Below are 24,264 nucleotides of genomic sequence, written 5' to 3' on the forward strand. Positions count from 1 at the left end.
CGTTGCGGGCTCAAATTGGTTCACAACTTTGGACCTCAAGAGTGGGTATTGGCAGGTGGAGATGGATTGGACAGGGAAGGAGAAAACGGCATTTTCCACAGGTAAGGGGCTGTATCAGTTCACTGTGATGCCGTTTGGTTTGTGTAACGCCCCCGCCACCTTTGAGAGATTAATGGAGCATGTGCTAGGCGGCATGCCATGGCAATCATGCCTGGTATACCTGGATGACGTCCTGGTACATGCCAAGACCTTCCCCCAGGCGGTAGCTAATTTGCACCAGGTGTTCGGGTGCCTCAGACAGGCAGGGTTGAAGCTGAACCCGAGTAAGTGCACCTTGTTTGCAAGAGAGGTGGCCTATCTAGGTCACGTTATCGGCCGCGAGGGGGTAAAAACGGACCCAGACAAAATTAAAGCGGTAGAGGAGTGGCCCGCAGCACGTACCATCAAGGAGGTGCGGGGATTTTTGGGACTCTGCTCCTACTACCGGCGCTTTGTGGCGAAATTTGCGGAGTTGGCCCGTCCCCTCCACCGGCTTACGGAGAAGGGGACGCGATTTAATTGGACACGGGAGTGCCACGAGGCCTTCCAAAAATTGAAGGGGTGTCTAACATCCGCACCCCTTCTAGCTTACCCCACGAGTGACGGGACATTTACCCTGGACATGGATGCGAGCCAGGAAGGATTGGGCGCAGTTTTGTCTCAGACACAGGAGGGCGTGGAGAGAGTGATTGGTTATTATAGTCGGGCCTTAAGTAGGCCCGAGCGAAATTATTGTGTCACTCGCAAAGAGTTATTGGCTAGGCTGGCTGCCATGAACCATTTCCACCCGTACCTGTATGGGCGGAAATTTTCGGTTCGAACTGACCATTCCTCCTTGCAATGGCTCCTTCGGTTCAAGGAACCGTTGGGCCAAATTGCAAGGTGGTTGGAAAAGTTGCAGCAGTACGATTTTAATGTGACCCATAGGGCCAGGAAGGCCCATGGTAATGCAGACGCACTCTCTCGGCGTCCTTGTCTGGGGGAAAACTGCAAAGTTTGTGCGAGACACGAGGAGAGGGAGCAATTGGGCGATTCTGCCCCGATTCTCGTCGTCCGGGCAACCCGGGTGAGAGGGCCAATTTTGCCACTAACCGCGGATGAGGAATTTGGAGAGTTGGCTTGGAGCACGGCCCAGCAGGAGGATCCTGTTCTGGGGCCGGTGTTCCAATGGGTCAAATTGGGGCAAAGCCCAAAGGGGGAAGAGGTCACCCCCTCGAGGCGCAAACAAAGGCGTATTGGGCTCAGTGGCAGACCCTGGAATTGAAAGGCAACATCTTGTATCGCAAGTGGGTGGAGGTTCCCTCTGATAGAACTTCCTGGCTGGTGATAGTCCCTGACAAATTTAAGAACGTCATATTGCAACAGGTGCATGGTACCCGCTCCGGCGGCCATTTGGGCAGGACAAAGACAACATCTCGGGTCCGCCGGAGGTTCTATTGGGTGAATATGGGGCGCGACATACAGGACTGGTGTCGGAGATGCGACGCCTGTTCTGCCAAAAAGGGACCAGCACGGAGGATGAGGGCCCCCCTTCAATTACACCAGGTGGGGGCCCCCCTTGAGTGGGTGGCTATGGATATTCTAGGACCGCTGCCCCGCACCCGCCAAGGTAATAAGTATATCCTCGTTGTAATGGACTATTTCACCAAGTGGCCGGAGGCCTATGCCCTCCCCAACCAAGAAGCCGGGGTGGTTGCACAGGCCTTCGTGGAAGGATTTGTATGTCGGCACGGGATTCCACAGGAGCTGCACACCGATCAGGGACGAAATTTTGAGAGCCAATTATTAAAAGATGTGTGCAGACTCCTGTCAATTCGGAAAACCAGAACCACGCCCTTGCGGCCACAATCTGACGGGATGGTGGAAAGGTTCAATCGAACATTGATCCAACAACTGGCATTGTTCACCACCACCCGTCAGGATGACTGGGACGAACATCTCCCGTACTTGTTGATGGCCTACCGAACCAGCCAGCACGGGGCCACCGCATGCAGTCCAGCGTTGCTTATGTATGGGCGGGAGTTACGGGCTCCCGCCGACTTGCTATGCGGTCCCGTGCCAGACACCATGGATACACCGCCGAGGGAGGGTTACGCACGTCACTTGGAGGAAGGCATGGAGCGGGTCCATGCCTTCGCCCGCCGCCAGCTCCATCTGGCGGGGGCCAAGATGAAGCGCAGGTACGACGACCGGAGCCAGGGGAGTCAATACGCTCCGGGGATGAAGATTTGGTTCTTTAATTCCTGGAGGCGGAAGGGCAGGTGCCAAAAACTCACCTCCCCCTGGCAAGGCCCGGGAGTCGTCCTGTCGCAAGTCTGTGATGTGGTCGTTAAGATCAAAATGGGGCCACGGGCCCTCCCTCGGATCGTCCATGCCAACCGAATAAGACCTTATGCCGGCGAGCAGGCGCCCTCATGGATCGCCTCGGCTCTAGATGCCGAGGCAGGACCCAGTACCTCTTGCGAAGGGGGCTCGTAGCATCAGAGGACTGGGGGGGTTGGTAGTGAGAGATACCCGATGTGATGGGATGGCAACTCTGCCATCTCTCACATACGGGGGCAAAGGAGCACTAGGTTATGGGGTTTGGCAGTGAAAACTAGCCCGGGAGGGTTTGGATAATGTGTAAGGATCTAGAGAAGATGACCTTAGGTAACGGTAAGGTTAGTTAGTGACAATGATACCGGTAGTGGGGACGCAGGTAGATTAGTTTGGATGATAATGACGTGGTATGTGCTTAGTTTAAAGGGAAGACGGGGAGCACTAAGTTAGCAGGGCACCTGGTAGATTAGATGATGCCGTGTGTATGGTGAACAGGTGTGATTGCACAGGTGTGCAACTGAACAGGTGTATGGAGCAGTGTTTGAGTGAGTGATGGTGATGGGTATTGTGCTCACCAAATGGTCCAGGAAGGAAGGAGGGTGCAGGTGGCACCAGGTGTGATTGCACAGGTGTGCAACAACAGGTGTATGGAGAATGGAGTGTGAAATACATGGAGTGTGGAATACATGGAGTGTGGAATATATGGAGTATTGGAATGGATGGTCATGGAGTGAGTATGGTGGAAACTATGGAGTGGAGTGGATGGTGCGAAGGTGTGAATGGGGGAAGGATGGACCCCCATCACGAATACCCGGGGAGGGTAGTGTAAGTGTTAGGTAGAGGGTGCAGGTAAATTGTGGTTGGATATTGGCATCTGTGGTGCGAGGTGAAAGAATGGTATTTGGATGGGTGCATTAGTGTTGTGGAAATGGCTGGGCGTGTAGCCTGTTAGTGTGTGTAATTGGTTTGGGCACTCCACCACTGTGGGGATGTCGGCCAGGTGAGGCCGCAGGTGGGCTCTGGGAGCCGGTAGAGTTGTTGTGGATGGGGCCCGAGGATCCGGAGGACGGACCCGGGTAGCCCAGTGCCAGAGGGCACCGAGGGTTGACAGAGCCAGGAGGGGCCTTCCCCAGTTAGATAGGTTAGGTAAGGAGCAGGTAAGCTCGGGTGGCAACTACAGTGGTGGAGGTGTGCAGGTGGGTAGACCTGCTGGGAGAGCTACACGACCCAGCCCGGAAATTGTGCAAGGGCACAGGGAGATGAATCGGGGGAGTGAGACCCCAAATTGAGAAGCACCACAGTTTGGTCAATGGGAATTGGTTTTTAAAACCACATAGAGTAAGATTGCCAATGGTTTGGCAGGGAAAGACCCCGGGTAGTGTAAAGTGTGTTAAAGTCATTTAGAGGATAGTTAGGATTGAAGTCTCCTCGCACCATCTGCATCCACTCACCTGGGATGATGTACCTCCACACCATGCCAGGTTGTTTTGTTATTTTTATGATGCAAATGTTTGGATTGTGAGACGCATCATGACATGGGTGTGACATTGTGCTGTGTTCCATCTCTTCCTCCTTATGAGGATCGATGATGAATTGGGTGATGGCAAATTTTGGATAGGGGGATTGTGGAGACGAATTTGGTATACGGGAAATATGGGGAAGACGTGACATTAGCGACGAATTTGTAAATGTGTAGATTTTTGTAAATATGGGGTAAGGGCAAGGGTAGAGTAGGTGACAGGGGGGGGTGACGTACGGTAGGGACGAGCTTTTCTCACTTCGCTCTCCGTATGCACTTCGCCTTGCATTGCCTTGTTTGATGTGTACCCTTGAGACCTTACCCCTCGCTCATCTGGCTTTTCCCCCCTTGTCTCCCACATGAGGACTGTGCGCCACTGGGCGCCGAGGGGAGCGTGCGAGAGTCCGCCATTGGGCGCCCGAACCTCTCGCAACCACAGCTGTCTGCATAGATGCACCACCTTTGGACCACATGTCTGTGGCTGAGCACCACTGATGGACCCCATGGGTTGGGGCATGGCCTCTCTGCTGGAACCGGCCATGAAGGCCCGAGATCTTGCTGGCGGACCTTGGTCACAGGGCACCTATGCCCCACAGGTGAACCACACTAGTCGGCCCTGTGGGCCATAAATAAATAAAAATGGACACGTTGGGTGCAAATTTTATTGCAAATAGGCCGCCAGCAAAGAAGATGACAACAACTGGAAGAGAACATAATAGCCAGCAGAGGGAGCCGAAGAGCAAGAGACCACCTGCAGGGTTAGGGGTTGTTGTTTTTATTTTCATGAACAGTGATGACTGTGCACCGATTGGTGCTTGAGGGTGTGTTGGTGCGTTTTGGGTGCTTTCATGGTGCGTCGATGCAGAGCAGACTGTCTCCCCCCAGAAAGAACAATCACAGGTCCTGGGTTACGTTTTGTAAATAAAATAAAGCCATTGTAAATAATGATCCCCACCGTAAATGTATAGTTTGAAGACCATTCCACAATTTGGTTAGCTGTGGGCGTGAGTCTGTTAGGTAGGGTGCAATGGAGCAGCGGGACATATTTATTTATGTTTTAAAACTGTCGCACTCAGGGTCAGGTTAAAAGTAGAGGGAACTACACATACGTGTCACACTAAATTAAAGTTATAGGCCCGGGACGTGCCCAAGAGGAGGAGGGTGCAGTGTTGCGGATATGAGGATTGTGTTTTTTTTTATTGTGTTGTATTGTATTGTAAATTGTTGTGAAATATTGCTTTATTTGGGACCCTCCTTACTCCAGTTATGTGTAAAGGTCAAAGGGCGTCCCATAATTAGGTCATAAACAATCACGTCAGCCAATCATAGATTTCCCCCTGGTTGATAGTTATATCTTTATTATGTGTATTAGGGTAAGGCCTTGTCTTACATTAAGATGACACTCCATTGCACCAAGTGAAATAGAGTAGATTCCTTTCATTCCCCATTCCCACTCCCAAAAACTTTCATTGCCAAGCCTCGATTGCCAATTACATCCCCTCCAAACCTCCATTGCCAACTGCACGGGGCACAGGTTTGTTACAGCGGTGGGTTGCTGATTTCACCCCAATAGCCGCCATTAAGCATGTGCTCAGCTCGGGGTCAGAGGGCCTGTGCCCACCAATCAGGGCCGAGGCGAGCTGACCGATGGGCGTGTCCTAAAGGCCGGCGGCTTGATCACCGGAGGCGCTATAAAAGCGCGCGCGCAAGGTACTGCCGAAGGATATCCAGGGAAGCACAAAGCCTGCTATTCGTCGCCTTGCTCGCCAAAGCTGGACCAAAAAAAGGAGTTAACAGCAAGAAGCCTGGAGGAGTTGGACAGGGAGACGTGCGTGTTGTTGAGTTGAGTGGTTGGACCAGACGAGAGAGACGAGTGCTGAAAGGAGCACGCGACGTCCACACAGCCGCAGCAGCAGCGGCAGCCACAGCAGCAACAACAGCAGCTTGGGGCCTGGACGGCAGTTTTGAGCAGGGCCGCGAAGGAACGGCGGCTGCTAAACGCGCCGATCGTGCTGCAGGACCCGTTGGACCTTCCTCTCCCTCCAGCCATCCACCTCCTGCCTTTCCATCCTTTTGTGTACGTGAGTTTGTTCTGTGAGTCTTGTCCCTGGGTATTTAATTAAGCTTGTATAAGTTAATAATTGCACTGTGTCTCTGAGTTCTTCTGTAAATTATTTTCTTATCTTTCCTTCTTCCTTGGTTACTTTGAGCATGTAAATAATAAGAATAAATTTAGTAGTATTTCCAACCTTTTCGTCTTCTTCTTCTTCTTCACATCCGTGTCGCTTTTGTCTTTTCCCCATTGAATATCTGTGGTGTGATCCGGCCAACGTTCAGGAATCGGGTTAGTCGGGGCAACTGTACGGCCGCGGTGCCATCCGCTCGGCAAACCAACATCTTATCCGCGGTCCGTAACAATACCTTGTTTAATATCACAGAGAAAAACAACAAGTTTAGTTATAATCCAGGAAGTGGATATAAAACTATAACCGTTTCACCCGGAGCTTACGAGATTTCTCAAATATCTTCAGAAGTCTCTCGCCTTATGAAAGAAAAAGGTGATGAACCAAAAAATATGGTAATAGATATTCAAAAACACACTTCAAAATCAACGATTAAACTTAAAAATAATTATAAAGTTGATTTCACGATTGAAAATTCGTTCAGAGAGCTATTGGGTTTCTCTTCAAAAAAGATTGAAACTAACGGGACGTCTTACAGTGATAATGTCATTCAAATATCCTCCGGTATAAATTCAGTATTAATTCATTGTGATTTGATTGATGGTGCTTATAACGATGGAATAAGAACAAATACAATATTTTCATTCAGCGCATACTCAACACCGATTGGTTATAAATTCAATATGGAACCAAAAATCTTGTCTATTTACCGGTGTCAGGAAAAACCATATACAGAGTAAATTTTAGGATAACCGATCAAGATAATCGTATGATCTCCTTTAATGAAGAAATTATATCCATGAGAATTCACCTTCGTGAAGTTTTTTTTGATAAATAAATAATGGTTATTGTGAGAAAACACGAGTTGGGAAAATATAAAATAATTACAGGGGATGGGATGTTCCTTTCACCATACTATAAGGGTGAAGGTATGTTTCTTGGTCGAGGATACTATAAACCAAAGAGACAACGGGGTGTGGGACATCAATTTAGAAATAAAGGAGATGGGATAATTGATACTCTAATGGGTATTGGTTCAACCATCCTTAAACATAAAGACCTAATTGGTTCAACTGCTTCTGCCGTGGGCTCTGTTGCGGGTGCTATAAAGAGTATAAAAGATGCTCAAAAGGAGTCTCATAAATTACAAGCAATCAAAGAAATAAAAAGGTAAAACTCAACTATCTTCACAAGAACGACAAAAAATCATTAAAATACTTGGGTCAGGGTTTCAACGATTTTAATACTATATAAATACAAGTATGGAAGCGATTGATAGTATCTATGATTTGGATGATACAATTATCATTTCAAACTTCACGAAAAAGGAAGACTATTTTAAGGTAAATGCTATAACAGAAACAGACTGGAATTCAAATGGAACAAAAAGTTTTGAAATAAATAATCAACAAACTTACTTGAATCTCGCTGATAGTTTCTTGCTGTGTAAATTTAAATTCACTAAGGCTGCGAATAACACTAATGCTACACTTGTAAATGATTTCTTCTGGAAAATGTTTGATAGTGTTCGCCTGTATATTGGAACACAAGAGGTTGAAGCGGTTGATTATGTCTCTGCTACATCTGAAATGATGAAATTTACACTATATTCGTTTAGTGATATAATGGGTAAGGGAGCTGTTGAAGGTTTTATTCCTGATATGTCAACGGGTACAAACGCAGACCCTGGTTATAGTCAAAGGAAGTCAATGTATAATGATGACGCAAAAGCAGAGAATAGTTTTACCGTAGCAGTACCTCTGAAAGGTATATTTGGATTTTGTGATTATGATAAAGTTTTGTATGGGCTTAAAATTAGATTTCAACTACAAAGGAATGATAATTAATGTAAATAGATTGCTTTTTGGGGTTGAAAATGCTTTTGGAGAAAATAATAAATTTGTTATTAATGATTTGTGTTGGTATATCAGTGAATATACTCCTAATCTTAAAACGGAAGAGGTGTTAAATAGAAGACTTAACTCAAAGAAACCGCTAAATGTATCATACCTTAAAAGAAGATGTCAACACGTTAAACTGGAACACACTACCTACACTTGGAATTTGGGTGTTCTTCAAGGAAAGCCACGATACCTCTGGCTCATTTTAAAAAAACCAGATGGAGAGGACGGTACTAATAAGAATAATGCGCTGAGTGATAATGCTAAGGTGAAACAACTTCGGGTTTCTCTTGATGGCACATTTTATCCGCGAGATAGATTGGAAATTGATTGGGAAAAAAATGATTATGCGGAAGCCTACAAGTCTTACCAAAAGGTGTGTGAAAGCAACGGTAATAATGATCCTATTTTGGATATGGTTGCGTTTCAAAAACTTTATACAATCTACGCAATTGACCTGAGTTCTCAAAAGGAACTATAAAGTCTAATAGAGTGGATACTTCTCTATACATTGAAAGAGGAGAGAATGAAAAAGTTAATGCTTATTGTTTGCTTTTGGAAGAAACAGAATTACAGATTAATACAGATAATGGTGTTATGATTAATATCACATAGGTTTATTCTCATAAATAAATGGTAGGGGTATATGTTAATCAAATCAATCTTAATAAATTAACATCTTGTATTCAAAATCAAAAGCCTTGTATTATTAATGTTAATACAATTCAAAGAAAAGGAGCTGTAAGAATTGATGTTTTACTCACACACACACAAGTAAAAACACTAAATGATACTGGTTCACTTAAAATTAAAATGACGAAACCTATGTTAAAGAAATATTCAATAGATGAGTCAAGAGGAGGATTTCTCCCATTTCTAATTCCTTTATTTGCTGGTTTAAGTGCGGCGGGAGCATTGAATGGTGGTATTTCAGCAGCGGTAAAAACTGCTAACGAAAGGAAGGCACAACTAAAAGCTCAAAAATAATTGGAAAGACATAACAAGGAGTTGGAGAAACCAATTAGTGGAAGTGGTGTAATTGTAGATTTTGCTCAAAAACTTGAAAGTCTACCTGATAAAGCTAGATTGTTGGTTGGAGATATGCTTTCCTCTATCGCTCAAGCGGGTGTTAGACTAACTAAAAGGGGTAATGGATTGTATCTTTCTCATAAATAAATGAATAAATGGTTTAAACAATTTGGAAAGAATACAACGTCAAATATTGAAATAGCTAAGTATTGTAAAAAACTAAAAATTGATAATGTGGTTATTTGTATGAGAGATGAATTAATACATATAAATAAAAATACAAAGAATATTATTATGAATTTAGACACACAGAATGGTTCTCATTGGGTTTGTATTCATAATAGTCAGGATAAATATTATTTTGATAGTTATGGTATGCCACCACCTGTTGAAGTAATACAATTCTTACAGAATGGTGTTTATCAAACATTTCAAGTTCAAGAAATTAATTCTAAATGTTGTGGTCAATTATGTTTATATGTATTATTTCAACTCAACAATAATGAAAATTTTTATGATATCATTTTAAATCTAATATAAATGACTTATGTTGGAAAAGATGGTTCTATCTTTGAGGATTCCTCTCAGGATATTGATTTATCAAATTATTATACAAAGGCACAGGCTGAATGACAAAAATATAGTATAAGTAAAAATATTAATATGAAGAATACTTATAAATTAATCAATTATCCAAACCCTACAGATGCGAATGACTTAATTAGATTCAGTGATTTATCACAATATATATATATTTAAAGAAAACAGCACGTTTTGTTAAACAAGTAAAATTTACAACCACAACACCTGGTTATACTAACCATACACCTTTCCTCATTGAATTTAACTACCTGCTTACAATTGAATTTTATAAAGAAGGACATATAGTTAATATGCGAATTAATAAATGGGGGGTATGATATGCCTGATTTAGGGTATAATTGGTATTTTTCAATAAACTTAGAAGACCTACATGATTTGAATCAGTCTCGTAAAGAAGAATATTCTCCGCTTGGCGAGGATAAGGATTTATGTGGAAGTACAATTAGTAAACAACAAATACATAATTTTAAGAAAAGAAAAATATATGATAGTATAGCGATGGTTAGCATGACAAAGAAGGAAGGTAATGAGATAAGGATAGAAAGCCGAGGAATACAAACCGATTTGGTAGTGGGAAGATGGGGTGGTATTACCTGTCATAATATTAATCTCACATATATTTCTGATACATAAATGGCAGGAAGAAGACTACAAGAGAATTATAAATTTTGTATTCAAGGATACCTACAAGAAAAGGGTGCTCCGTATTACATACCTTATGATTTGGAGCATATACATGGGAATTTTGTCATAAAAAACTGGCCTTATAATGATATTGTTAAACCCACAAATAGAGACTTGTTTAAAGTATTAAATAAAAATGAACTTCTCAAAGTTATGAAATATAAAACTCTTTTAGAAATCGTCAACAAATCTTATTGGTATCCTATTATGAGAAAAATAATTATAGATACAAGAATATCTCAAAATCCAGATGAGTATATGTATAATATTCTTTGGGGTTCAAACTCAAGGGTAGCAAGGGATGAGGAAGGAGTTGAGGAAGAGAAGGAGGAAAGAGAGAAAAAGGAGAAGGAGGAAAGGGAGAAAAAGGAGAAGGAGGAAAGGGAGAAAAAGGAGAAGGAGGAAAGGGCAAAAAAGGAGGAGGAAAGGGAGAAAAGGAGAAGGAGGAAAGGGAGAAAAAGGAGAAGGAGGAAAGGGAGAAAAAGGAGAGGGAGGAAAGGGAGAAAAGAGAGAAGGAAGAGAGGGAGGAAAGGGAGAAAAGAGAGAAGGAGGAGAGGGAGCAAAGAGAGAGGGAGGAAAAATATAAAAAGATGGAAATCAGTGAGATTCGTAAAAGATTGAGTGTATTACAGCAAATAAATCAATCTCAACGCACCGAAGAGGAAAATAAAGAATTAACGACTCTTACTAAGATAATGATTTTAAAAATGGTTGAGATGAGTTCAGCGAGGAGATTTAAACGAGAAAGTGGTGAAGAAGAAGAAGAAGGAAAAGATTATGTGGTTGATGATGTTGGTGTTATTGACTTTAGTTAGTTTTATTTGTAAATAAATGGAGGAGAGAGTGAAGGCATTCCTTAGGATTCTTTATGTTTTAAAAATAAAGATTGAAATGTATATGTTAAAAACCAAAAAGGTTTTGATACTCTGTTGGAATTTTTCTGATAAATAAATATGAGTTATTGTCTCAAATGTAAAAAGAAAACTAAATCTAAAAATATCTCTTATGTTAAAGCTAAAAATAATAGAGTTGATCAAAAAGGAATATGTCAAGTGTGTGGCTCTAAAAAGTGCCAATTCATCTCTCCTAAAAGTGGAGGAGACAGACAAAAGTTTCTGTCAGGAAGTAAATTTACAACAACTGGAATTCCAGGGGAATTACACCTTCCAGGGTATTCTTTCTGTGGTCCAGGAACAAACTTGGATAAAAGATTAGATGAGGCTGACAATCCTAAACCTTGGTCTCAACCTATAAATAGGGTTGATTAAGTGTGTATGAAGCATGATATTGCTTATGGGAATACCACTATATTGGATGAAAAACATGAAGCAGACAGAGAAATGTTGTATAGAGAAAGTTGTACAGAGAAATTTGTCTTTGATACGAAATCCTACATTGAGAGAGAAAGTTGATCGGTTTATTGTGAAAAAAATGATAAGTGCTAAATTGAAACTTGGTCTTGGTTATTCCCCAAAAAACTATTAAACTCCAATGATGTCATCAAGACTGAGGAGCTTTTGGCTAATGAATTACATAAACCTATAATCACAAAGTTTAAAAGAAGGCAAGTGTATTCTAAATACACCGACCACATATGGTCCGCTGATTTAATCGAACTAAATAATGATAAGGGATACAGGTATGCTTTAACCGTTATTGATTTGGGGAGTAGATTTGCCTGGGTTGTTCCTTTGAAAAACAAAAGGGGTAATACTCTTATGTTAGCTTTCAGTGGAATATTTAGTAAAAGTTAAAGAAAACCAAAGAAGTTATGGACTGACGAGGGAACAGAGTTCTATAACAAAATATTCATGAAATTTCTTAAGGGGGAGGATATTAAATTATACAGCACCTTTAATGAAGGAAAGGCAGTTGTTATTGAGCGTTTTAATCGCACTTTGAAAGAGAAACTATATAAAAAATTCACACAACTCGGTTCTCAACAATGGGTATATTTAATCCAGAATATTGTAGATAATTACAATAATACAGTTCATTCATCAACAAAATCAAAACCATCAGAAACATTTACAAAATTTGAATATGAAAAGGAGATTAATTTGAGAAAGCCCAAGTTCAAAGTTGGTGATATTGTAAGAATATACAGATGGAAAAGCCATTTTGAGAAAGGTTATACAAAGAGATGGACTAATGAATTATTTAAAATTGTTGATGTAATGGATACAGTCCCTTGGACTTACAAATTATATGATATGAATGGGGAAGAAATCTTGGGTTCATTTTACTCACAAGAATTACAAAAAACAAAACTGATAAGCCATTAAACAACAACCATCCATATATAAGTGATAAGATAATGGGGTTAGGGATTTTAAGGGCTAGCGCCGCCTTTTTTATAAATAAATAAATGATAGAACCAAGTATTAACCAGGCTAAAGGGTGGAGGTGTAATCAACCTTGGTATATAAATGGAAAACATAATGAGTGTGAGAAATACCAGATCCGAGAGGTTGAGAGGATCACTGGTCAGAAGGTCCTCAAGACTGATAAACGTATTCATTTGTTAAGTGGGGTAATGGAGGGCGGGAAGAAAAATATATTAGAGTGGAGTGAGAACTTTGATGGTTATCAACCGGATAATAAATATTATAATTTTAAAATGGTATGTGGATCGGGAGGAGGACAGACCAGGTCCCTCCGTGAAACATATCATTTTATAAACGCACAGAGAAAGGTGCTTAATGTAAAGTTTATCAATATCCTAGATGGGGATGAGTTCCATAAGAGAATGGAGTTGTTTAAAAAATTAGAAAATGAGCAAATATTCATAGGATCAATGAGGAATTTTGATTGTCGCGTGGTCCTTGGAGGTTAAGTAAGGACTCCCCCATTCACTTACATGTAAAAGGAGAAAGGGGTGTCGCGGTAATAAGGGGAAAAATGGGCAGTTTGGGGAAAAGTCTCATCTAAATACATGGGTGTCCTGGAAGCCCCATTATCTCCCTACTCACAAGAATAACAGTACAACAATAATAGTATTCAATAGTACAATCCATGTCCTATGATGGTACCATCAGTTTTGGTAATATAGAACTCACTGTGCTCCAATTGAGTGAAACACGAACATCCCCAATGTCTCTTATTCCCGGCTTCAAGCCCAAGGTTGGTTCGCTCCAGCGATCGACAGAATGATGTCCGATCGAGACCAGAATCCCGTTCGGATGGCAATTACAGTCACACAGCCACAGCTGTACAAAGGTGCCCTCAAGGCGACTGGGATATCCAAAGGCACCCTACAGGCGACTGAGAGGTCACACCCTCGATTATGGACGAATTAACCTTCAAAAAGCCACGTCACACACACGCCCCAGATCGACGTCTGAATGCGGTGGAGATGGTCGAAAAGAGACGAAACCGCGAGCGAAGCACAAGTCCTGCGCGAGTCAAAATGGCTGACGACCCGGTCTCGTGGCGCACGGCACGGCGATGATTCTCTCCTGAATCGATCGCAAAACCTGACACGCAGGTTGACCGGTCACAGCGATGACAACTCCGTCGTAGGAATCCCTTTCCCGGAAACCCGAAAGTTCGCTCGTGACTCTGGCTCACCAACGTTCGCTTCAGAACCCGGAGCAACTCGGCTTTTTTGTCCGACTCATTCGCTCTGCCCTTTTTCTCTTCCTCCTCTGGTTCCCGATCCGGTTTCCTGTTTCTTTTAACATTAACTTTTTACCTTTTGAAAACAGCTCATGGACAATAAACCTTTTGAAAGCAATAATAGTATATGGAATCAGAAATATTTACAGTGGATGCAAATCACCACAACGGAAGTGACGAATCCATAACAATATTGTCGTGTGAATCCCTCCGGTTATTACCAGGGACCACGGAAGACCGAATGGATTTAACGGAGGCGACGACCAAACACGGATTTTATTATCAACCGCGGGAAGAAGAAGGGAAGAGGAAGAGGCGGCAGCGCTTACCTAGAGCGAACCGATGGCAGCTGGACCCTGCAGGGAATTAATGAACTCAAACAAACACAAGATTTAATGCACAAAAAGAAACACGTTTATTCCGGAACCCGAGACAATGAAACGCGATGATGAATAAATAATAATCCGAAATTGGGATCCCACACACCTCACTTTAAATACGCCACACAGGAATGGATTACGAAAGGAAATGTCTTGTCGTGTACTTGTAAAATGTTCTGTGGGTGCGGCCTTATCTGTCTGTCATGCGCCCCGTCCGGCTCCAAGCTCCGAGTCGAACGCACACGAGGCCCCAGCACCACTCCAAGCTCCAGATGCACCGAGCACTGCTCCAAGCACTGCTCCAAGCACCACGATGATGGCGAACCAATGACCACCAGGACCTCTCAAGACCAAGAAGGGAAGCGCAGAAACAAGAGACCAGCGAGGAAGCCCAGAGTGAAGAGAGACGTGCAGCGCAAGAGACCAGCGACGAACCCAAGAGCTGCTGAAATATCCTGCAGCGCACCCTTCTTTAATAACCTTCGGCGGTGACGTCAGCCTTGGCGCGCCACTAACCAGTCCCTTCCAGCTTCCCGCCGTCCACCGAACCTTCCAGCCCTTCCCTCCAATGAACCACCTCTTCCTCCGTTGCGTCTTCGCGCCTGCCGCCCTGACTGGCTGGAGGTCCGTGCCTTCCGCGCCAACCAATCACACGTTCCCTGTGACGTGGTTATAGCTCGTGTCACGCGATGTTGCTAGGCCTGCCGGAGGTGTGGCCGGCGGCGGCCATCTGGCAGTGCCCCGATCTGGCTTCCTGCCCATTTTCCAAATTCGTTGTGGTAAGGGAGGGGAATTAATTAATGTGTGTACTAAAGGACCTATCTAAGTGTTTATAGGTGTGCGTTGCCATAAGGGACAAAGGAATGATTACCAGGTCTGACACACAAGGGGTGTTATCTTATTCCCTACACTATTTAACACCCGAACATCCTGGTATGTTCACAGGTATACTCTTATCGCGACAAACCGCCTAAAAAACACAGAACTTATTACACGGTAGATTCCCTATCGCGACAGTCGAATACCTATCGATACAGATCTACCTGACTAGATATTCCTCTACCCAATTTCATAACAACATATACAGTGATCCCTCGTTTATCGCGGGGGTTACGTTCCAGAACCCCCCGCGATAGACGAAAATCCACGAAGTAGCGACCATATTTTTATTTTATTATTTATATATATTTTAAAGCTTTATGACCCTCCCCACACTCTTATTAACCTTTCTCACACTCTTATTAACCTTTCCCATACTCTTATAAACACTTCCAATACTCTTAAACACTTTTTACACTCTTAAACATACGTAATTTTAACAACATATAAAATTCTAATGGGTAATCACCATTGAAGATACTGTAGCGACCCATGGGTCCCCCAAGCAAGACCAGCATCAGAATCTCCTTGCTCCAGCCGGTGACGTCACCGGCGGGGATCCGCGGCGCCAGAGTGGCTGGTCACGTGACCACCAAAGCGTGCCGCGCATGCGGGTATAATCAGCCACACCTGTTGATCACGTTACCACCGAAGCACGCCTCGCTTGAGAGGCGTGGCTTTCGGTTTCGGTTTCGGTTTCTGGTTGTGCTTTATAATGCAGCCCGATAAACGGGCTTTTCAGTGTTCCCGAGTTGGTTTTGAGAATAAATATCTTCTCGGACGAGTTTGTGTCTTGCCCGTCATTTCGTCTGTGTCAAGCAAGAGCCCCGGCTCTTCAATACTACAACTTGCGTGATGAAGATGATGATGAATTAGCTGTGCAGTACTGATGACGATGAAGGTGATGACGATGATGAATGTACTGCACAGCCAGAAAGAGCATTACAGTTACCCATTACGTGGGTAACTCGCGCAAGTGGAAGCTGCCGCATCTGCGTTTTCCATACGCACGACTCTTTGTCTCTTTGTCTACTCTTCTACTGTACACTATGTACAGTATTTTATTTCTTGTAATATGTTTTAATTACTATATTTTTCTTATTTTTTTACGTTTTTTAATTTTTTAGGCTAGAAAATGCTTATTTTACCACAAAAATATTTAAAATAATAGTATATAAAAATACATTTATACCGCAAAATCCCGCGATATAGCGAAAAATCCGCGATATAATTTTACATATACTAGCGAGAAAAACCCGCGATGTACCAAAGCCGCGAAAAGTGAACCGCGATATAGCGAGGGACGACTGTATATATATAATTATATATATATATAAATAATTATTTTAAAAACACACCTGGTCGCAAGTGTGCCTCACTGACCGGGTTGTCGCGAGGTCCCCAGCATCATCCCGTTTTGGCCATTCAACCTCGATACAGTCATCTAAGGTGGGCCAGCAGGGGCACATACAATACGCCATCACATGCAGCAGCTATACCCGGATGTGTACATACCCCCACCCCCAGCCAGTGAGAACACAGACTACAACAACAAAACCGCCTCCATTTAATGGCCGAAGCCTTTTTTTATTACAAAAAAAGGTAAAAAAATCTCACTCCAAACCCACTCAATAAAACCATCAATCAAAAACCCAGGAAATCAAAAGGCAAGAAATCAAACAATAAATAAGAAATCAAAGAGAGAAAGCAAAGATCAGGAAACGCAAGAAAACAAAGTTCAAAGACAAAGATGAAAACCAAAGCAAATTCAATTCCAATAAACCATTAATCGTAAAAACCAAAGTCCATCATCCCTATCCCCAAACCTCAAAAACCCTCTCCCACCCCAAGCAACAGACACCTAACTCTAACTAATCAAAGGGGAGGGAGAAAGGAAAGAAGACCCTATCCCCCCTCCCACCCCCCCCCAAAACAACCAAGAAAGGGACACCTTAAAACAATAAGAATCAAGGGGCCTTTTTTCCTTTACATATCGAAATCAACAACCGGCTGCCAACCGCAGGTGGGAACATGCAGCCACAAACACTTTGAGGGCTCGACCCACCACTGGAAATAATAATGAAAGAATATAAAAACCAAACCAAGGCAAAATCAAGATCAAACAAAAGGAAACCCAACTGCCCCCACCCTCCCCAGGCCGCGCCCGAGAGGGCCCACCCAGAAGATGCACCACAAGGAAGGCACCGGCTCCCTGAGCTGCCCCCGAGGCATGAGTGTCCCAATGAGAATCACCGCCCGACAGGGCCCGCAAGCACACCTGCCGGAGCACCCCCAACCTTTCCAAGCCCGGGCGGCAAGCTCGGTCAGGGACTACGGCTGCACATGACTGCCGCCGCACATTTGGAGGTAACATCCCGCGGGCCCCCCCCCCCATCCCCCTTCACCACCGAAAAGCCCAGCCGTATTCTCCGCTCCAGGGAAGGCTTTACGACACACCTGACGCATCGTTACGGCCAGCACCCCGCCCCGTCGCCCGCAGGCTGTCACCTAGCCTGTACCTTCGGAGACTTGATAGGGCCATGCCCCATATCTGCCGAGGATCCAACCATTCCCTGGTATAGAAACCTTTGGTTCTCGCTCGCCACAAGATGGTCTTGATTGTACAGACCGTTCTCCAGGCCTGCCTCCACTTGCGGCCAGGCACTGGTTGTGGTAGGAGCCCGCTGAACACAAAGACGTCACGTCTAACAATCACCAGCCAAGGCACATAGCATTCGAGGAGGCCAGCCGCGAGCAACCAGACCCCCCCGGCAACAGGGCAGTCCCAAAGGACATGCCTGACATTTTCATCCCCTGTGCATCAGGGACACTGGACCGACACATTCAGGTCCCTCTGGAACCGAAACACCCGCACCGGAAGACACTCATGGGCAGCTTGCCACGCGACGTCCTTCTGGTCGTTGGCGAGACAGCGAGTCAAAACGTTCTCCCAAACCTTTCTCGCCATACGTTCTGCGAGAGGGCTTCCACGAAGGATACGCACTTCCCGCAGCACCTCCCTTGGGCGCAAGTGATCCAGGACCTGCGACAACTGCCAACTGATGGGCCGACAGGTCAACAGGCCCTGCTCCCGGGCAAACCCCTCAAACATCCGAAAATGTCCCGGACACGACCCAGAAAAAGGCCGAGACAGTGGGAGGGACCGCCCTTCCAACCGCGCGACGGACGGCCTTAGAAAAAAGAACAAAAAATCCCGCGCCAGCTGGCGACCCGGGTCCTCTGACAAAAACTGCTCCATGAGAGTACACACAAACGCAGACATACATACAAACACCGGACAAGGGACACCCTTCCCACCCAAGGACGGGCTCATCTTAACGACCCTCCTATACCTGCGCTCTGCTCGGGTACCCCAGAAGAATGTGAAAATCAATCCCTCCAGAGCCCGTCCCACCGCAGGAGGAGGTGGGGAGATTCTAGCCAAAAACAACAACTTACCAATCAAAACATTCTTGATCACTAAATTTCGCCCCTCCATGGTAAGGCGACGAGACCGCAAGAAGCGACTTCCAATTCCATTTTCCCAATGACCATTCGCCAGTTCTCAGCAGCCACGCCGCCTGGGTCAAAGCAGACCCCGAGGATCTTTAATCGATCTCTCTGCTCCATGTATGGGCAAGGGGGGCCAGAGCCCGTCCTGTGCCGACCAAAGTGCATGACCTCACTCTTCTGAGGATTGACTTTGGAAGAGGAGGCCAACCCAAAACGCTCGCAGAGACCCACCAGTCTGCACATGGCGGCTGCATCGGTGACAAACACCGACACGTCGTCCATGTACAGACTCACCTTTAGGCGCTCCCCATGGGTTCCCGGAACCCATAACCCAGGGAAGGATGGGTCCGCTCGCAATGCACAAGCAAGCGGTTCAATACAAAGCAGAAAAAGGACTGGTGACATTGGGCAGCCCTGCCTGACCCCAGAAGCGACCGGGAAGGCCCTCAAGAGATGTCCGTTGACCAAAACACGGGCTTCAACGTCCCTATACATGAGATCCACCCAATTCATCAAATTTGGCCCAATGCCAAAACGGTCCAACACTTGTGTTAGTGTTGAAAAACCACTTTTCGCACTTGTGTTAGTGTTGAAAAACCACTTTTCGCACTTGTGTTGGTGCAGGAAACCACTTTTGCACTTGTATTAGTGTGGAAAAAACACTTTTCGCACTTGTGTTAGTGTTGAAAAACCACTTTTCGCACTTGTGTTAGTGTTGAAAAACCACTTTTCGCACTTGTGTTGGTGCAGGAAACCACTTTTGCACTTGTATTAGTGTGGAAAAACCACTTTTCGCACTTCTGTTAGTGTTGAAAAACCACTTTTCGCACTTGTGTTAGTGTTGAAAAACCACTTTTCGCACTTGTGTTGGTGCAGGAAACCACTTTTGCACTTGTATTAGTGTGGAAAAAACACTTTTTGCACTTGTGATAGTGTTGAAAAACCACTTTTCGCACTTGTGTTAGTGTTGAAAAACCACTTTTCGCACTTGTGTTGGTGCAGGAAACCACTTTTGCACTTGTATTAGTGTGGAAAAACCACTTTTCGCACTTGTGTTAGTGTTGAAAAACCACTTTTCGCACTTGTGTTAGTGTTGAAAAACCACTTTTCGCACTTGTGTTAGTGTTGAAAAACCACTTTCCGCACTTGTGTTGGTGCAGGAAACCACTTTTGCACTTGTATTAGTGTGGAAAAAACACTTTTTGCACTTGTGATAGTGTTGAAAAACCACTTTTCGCACTTGTGTTAGTGTTGAAAAACCACTTTTCGCACTTGTGTTGGTGCAGGAAACCACTTTTGCACTTGTATTAGTGTGGAAAAAACCACTTTTCGCACTTGTGTTAGTGTTGAAATACCACTTTTCGCACTTGTGTTAGTGTTGAAAAACCACTTTTCGCACTTGTGTTAGTGTTGAAAAACCACTTTTCGCACTTGTGTTGGTGCAGGAAACCACTTTTGCACTTGTATTAGTGTGGAAAAAACACTTTTCGCACTTGTGTTAGTGTTGAAAAACCACTTTTCGCACTTGTGTTAGTGTTGAAAAACCACTTTTCGCACTTGTGTTGGTGCAGGAAACCACTTTTGCACTTGTATTAGTGTGGAAAAACCACTTTTCGCACTTGTGTTAGTGTTGATAACCCACTTTTCGCACTTGTGTTAGTGTTGAAAAACCACTTTTCGCACTTGTGTTGGTGCAGGAAACCACTTTTGCACTTGTATTAGTGTGGAAAAACCACTTTTCGCACTTGTGTTAGTGTTGAAAAACCACTTTTCACACTTGTGTTAGTGTTGAAAAACCACTTTTCACACTTGTGTTGGTGCAGGAAACCACTTTTGCACTTGTATTACTGTGGAAAAACCACTTTTCGCAATTGTGTTAGTGTTGAAAAACCACTTTTCGCACTTGTGTTAGTGTTGAAAAACCACTTTTCGCACTTGTGTTAGTGTTGAAAAACCACTTTTCGCACTTGTGTTGGTGCAGGAAACCACTTTTGCACTTGTATTAGTGTGGAAAAAACACTTTTCGCACTTGTGTTAGTGTTGAAAAACCACTATTCGCACTTGTGTTAGTGTTGAAAAACCACTTTTCGCACTTGTGTTAGTGTTGAAAAACTACTTTTCGCACTTGTGTTGGTGCAGGAAACCACTTTTGCACTTGTATTAGTGTGGAAAAAACACTTTTCGCACTTGTGCTAGTGTTGAAAAACCACTTTTCGTACTTTTGTTGGTGCAGTAAACCACTTTTGCACTTGTATTAGTGTGGAAAAACCACTTTTCGCACTTGTATTAGTGTGGAAAAACCGCTTTTCGCACTTGTGTTAGTGTTGAAAAACCACTTTTCGCACTTGTATTAGTGTGGAAAAAACACTTTTTGCACATGTGATAGTGTTGAAAAACCACTTTTCGCACTTGTGTTAGTGTTGAAAAACCACTTTTCGCACTTGTGTTGGTGCAGGAAACCACTTTTGCACTTGTATTAGTGTGGAAAAACCACTTTTTGCACTTGTGTTAGTGTTGAAAAACCACTTTTCGCACTTGTGTTAGTGTTGAAAAACCACTTTTCGCACTTGTGTTGGTGCAGGAAACCACTTTTGCACTTGTGTTATTGTTGAAAAACCACTTTTCGCACTTGTGTTAGTGTTGAAAAACCACTTTTCGCACTTGTGTTAGTGTTGAAAAACCACTTTTCGCACTTGTGTTGGTGCAGGAAACCACTTTTGCACTTGTATTACTGTGGAAAAACCACTTTTCGCACTTGTGTTATTGTTGAAAAACCACTTTTCGCACTTGTGTTAGTGTTGAAAACCCACTTTTCGCACTTGTGTTAGTGTAGAAAAACCACTTTTCGCACTTGTGTTGGTGCAGGAAACCACTTTTGCACTTGTATTAGTGTGGAAAAAACACTTTTCGCACTTGTGTTAGTGTTGAAAAACCACATTGCGCACTTGTGTTAGTGTTGAAAAACCACTTTTCGCACTTGTGTTAGTGTTGAAAAACCACTTTTCACACTTGTGTTGGTGCAGGAAACCACTTTTGCACTTGTATTAGTGTGGAAAAAAACACTTTTCGCACTTGTGTTAGTGTTGAAAAACCACTTTTCGTACTTTTGTTGGTGCAGTAAACCACTTTTGCACTTGTATTAGTGTGGAAAAACCACTTTTCGCACTGGTATTAGTGTGGAAAAACCGCTTTTCGCACTTGTGTTAGTGTTGAAAAACCACTTTTCGCACTTGTATTAGTGTGGAAAAAACACTTTTTGCACTTGTGATAGTGTTGAAAAACCACTTTTCGCACTTGTGTTAGTGTTGAAAAACCACTTTTCGCACTTGTGTTGGTGCAGGAAACCACTTTTGCACTTGTATTAGTGTGGAAAAACCACTTTTCGCACTTGTGTTAGTGTTGAAAAACCACTTTTCGCACTTGTGTTAGTGTTGAAAAACCACTTTTCGCACTTGTGTTGGTGCAGGAACCCACTTTTGCACTTGTATTAGTGTGGAAAAAACACTTTTCGCACTTGTGTTAGTGTTGAAAAACAACTTTTCGCACTTGTGTTGGTGTTGAAAAACCACTTTTCGCACTTGTGTTGGTGCAGGAAACCACTTTTGCACTTGTATTAGTGTGGAAAAACCACTTTTCGCACTTGTGTTAGTGTTGAAAAACCACTTTTCGCACTTGTGTTAGTGTTGAAAAACCACTTTTCGCACTTATGTTGGTGAAGGAAACCACTTTTGCACTTCTAGTAGTGTGGAAAAAACACTTTTTGCACTTGTGATAGTGTTGAAAAACCACTTTTCGCACTTGTGTTATTGTTGAAAAACCACTTTTCGCACTTGTGTTAGTGTTGAAAAACCACTTTTCGCACTTGTGTTAGTGTTGAAAAACCACTTTTCGCACTTGTGTTAGTGTTGAAAAACCACTTTTCGCACTTGTGTTGGTGCAGGAAACCACTTTTGCACTTGTATTAGTGTGGAAAAAACACTTTTTGCACTTGTGATATTGTTGAAAAACCACTTTTCGCACTTGTGTTAGTGTTGAAAAACGACTTTTCGCACTTGTGTTGCTGCAGGAAACCACTTTTGCACTTGTATTAGTGTGGAAAAACCACTTTTTGCACTTGTGTTAGTGTTGAAAAATCACTTTTCGCACTTGTGTTAGTGTTGAAAAACCACTTTTCTCACTTGTGTTAGTGTTGAAAAACCACTTTTCGCACTTGTGTTGGTGCAGGAAACCACTTTTGCACTTGTATTAGTGTGGAAAAAACACTTTTCGCACTTGTGTTAGTGTTGAAAAACCACTTTTCGCAGTTGTGTTAGTGTTGAAAAACCACTTTTCGCACTTGTGTTGGTGCAGGAAACCACTTTTGCACTTGTATTAGTGTGGAAAAACCACTTTTCGCCCTTGTGTTAGTGTTGATAAACCTCTTTTCGCACTTGTGTTAGTGTTGAAAAACCACTTTTCGCACTTGTATTAGTGTGGAAAAACCACTTTTCGCACTTGTGTTAGTGTTGAAAAAACCACTTTTCGCACTTGTGTTAGTTTTGAAAAACCACTTTTCGTACTTTTGTTGGTGCAGTAAACCACTTTTGCACTTGTATTAGTGTGGAAAAAACCACTTTTCGCACTTGTATTAGTGTGGAAAAACCGCTTTTCGCACTTGTGTTAGTGTTGAAAAACCACTTTTCGCACTTGTATTAGTGTGGAAAAAACACTTTTTGCACTTGTGATAGTGTTGAAAAACCACTTTTCGCACTTGTGTTGGTGCAGGAACCCACTTTTGCACTTGTATTAGTGTGGAAAAAACACTTTTCGCACTTGTGTTAGTGTTGAAAAACCACTTTTCGCACTTGTGTTAGTGTTGAAAAACCACTTTTCGCACTTGTGTTGGTGCAGGAAACCACTTTTGCACTTGTATTAGTGTGGAAAAACCACTTTTCGCACTTGTGTTAGTGTTGAAAAACCACTTTTCACACTTGTGTTAGTGTTGAAAAACCACTTTTCGCACTTGTGTTGGTGCAGGAAACCACTTTTGCACTTGTATTAGTGTGGAAAAAACACTTTTTGCACTTGTGATAGTGTTGAAAAACCACTTTTCGCACTTGTGTTATTGTTGAAAAACCACTTTTCGCACTTGTGTTAGTGTTGAAAAACCACTTTTCGCACTTGTGTTGGTACAGGAAACCACTTTTGCACTTGTATTAGTGTGGAAAAAACACTTTTCGCACTTGTGTTAGTGTTGAAAAAACACTTTTCGCACTTGTGTTAGTGTTGAAAAACCACTTTTCGCACTTGTGTTGGTGCAGGAAACCACTTTTGCACTTGTATTAGTGTGGAAAAACCACTTTTCGCACTTGTGTTAGTGTTGAAAAACCACTTTTCGCACTTGTGTTGGTGCAGGAAACCACTTTTGCACTTGTATTAGTGTGGAAAAAAACACTTTTTTGCACTTGTGATAGTGTTGAAAAACCACTTTTCGCACTTGTGTTAGTGTTGAAAAACCACTTTTTCGCACTTGTGTTGGTGCAGGAAACCACTTTTGCACTTGTATTAGTGTGGAAAACCACTTTTTGCACTTGTGTTAGTGTTGAAAAACCACTTTT

The sequence above is a fragment of the Myxine glutinosa genome, chromosome 14 (assembly GCF_964187855.1).
Source record: "Myxine glutinosa chromosome 14, kmMyxGlut1.1, whole genome shotgun sequence".
NCBI classification, from domain to species: Eukaryota; Metazoa; Chordata; class Myxini; order Myxiniformes; family Myxinidae; genus Myxine; species Myxine glutinosa.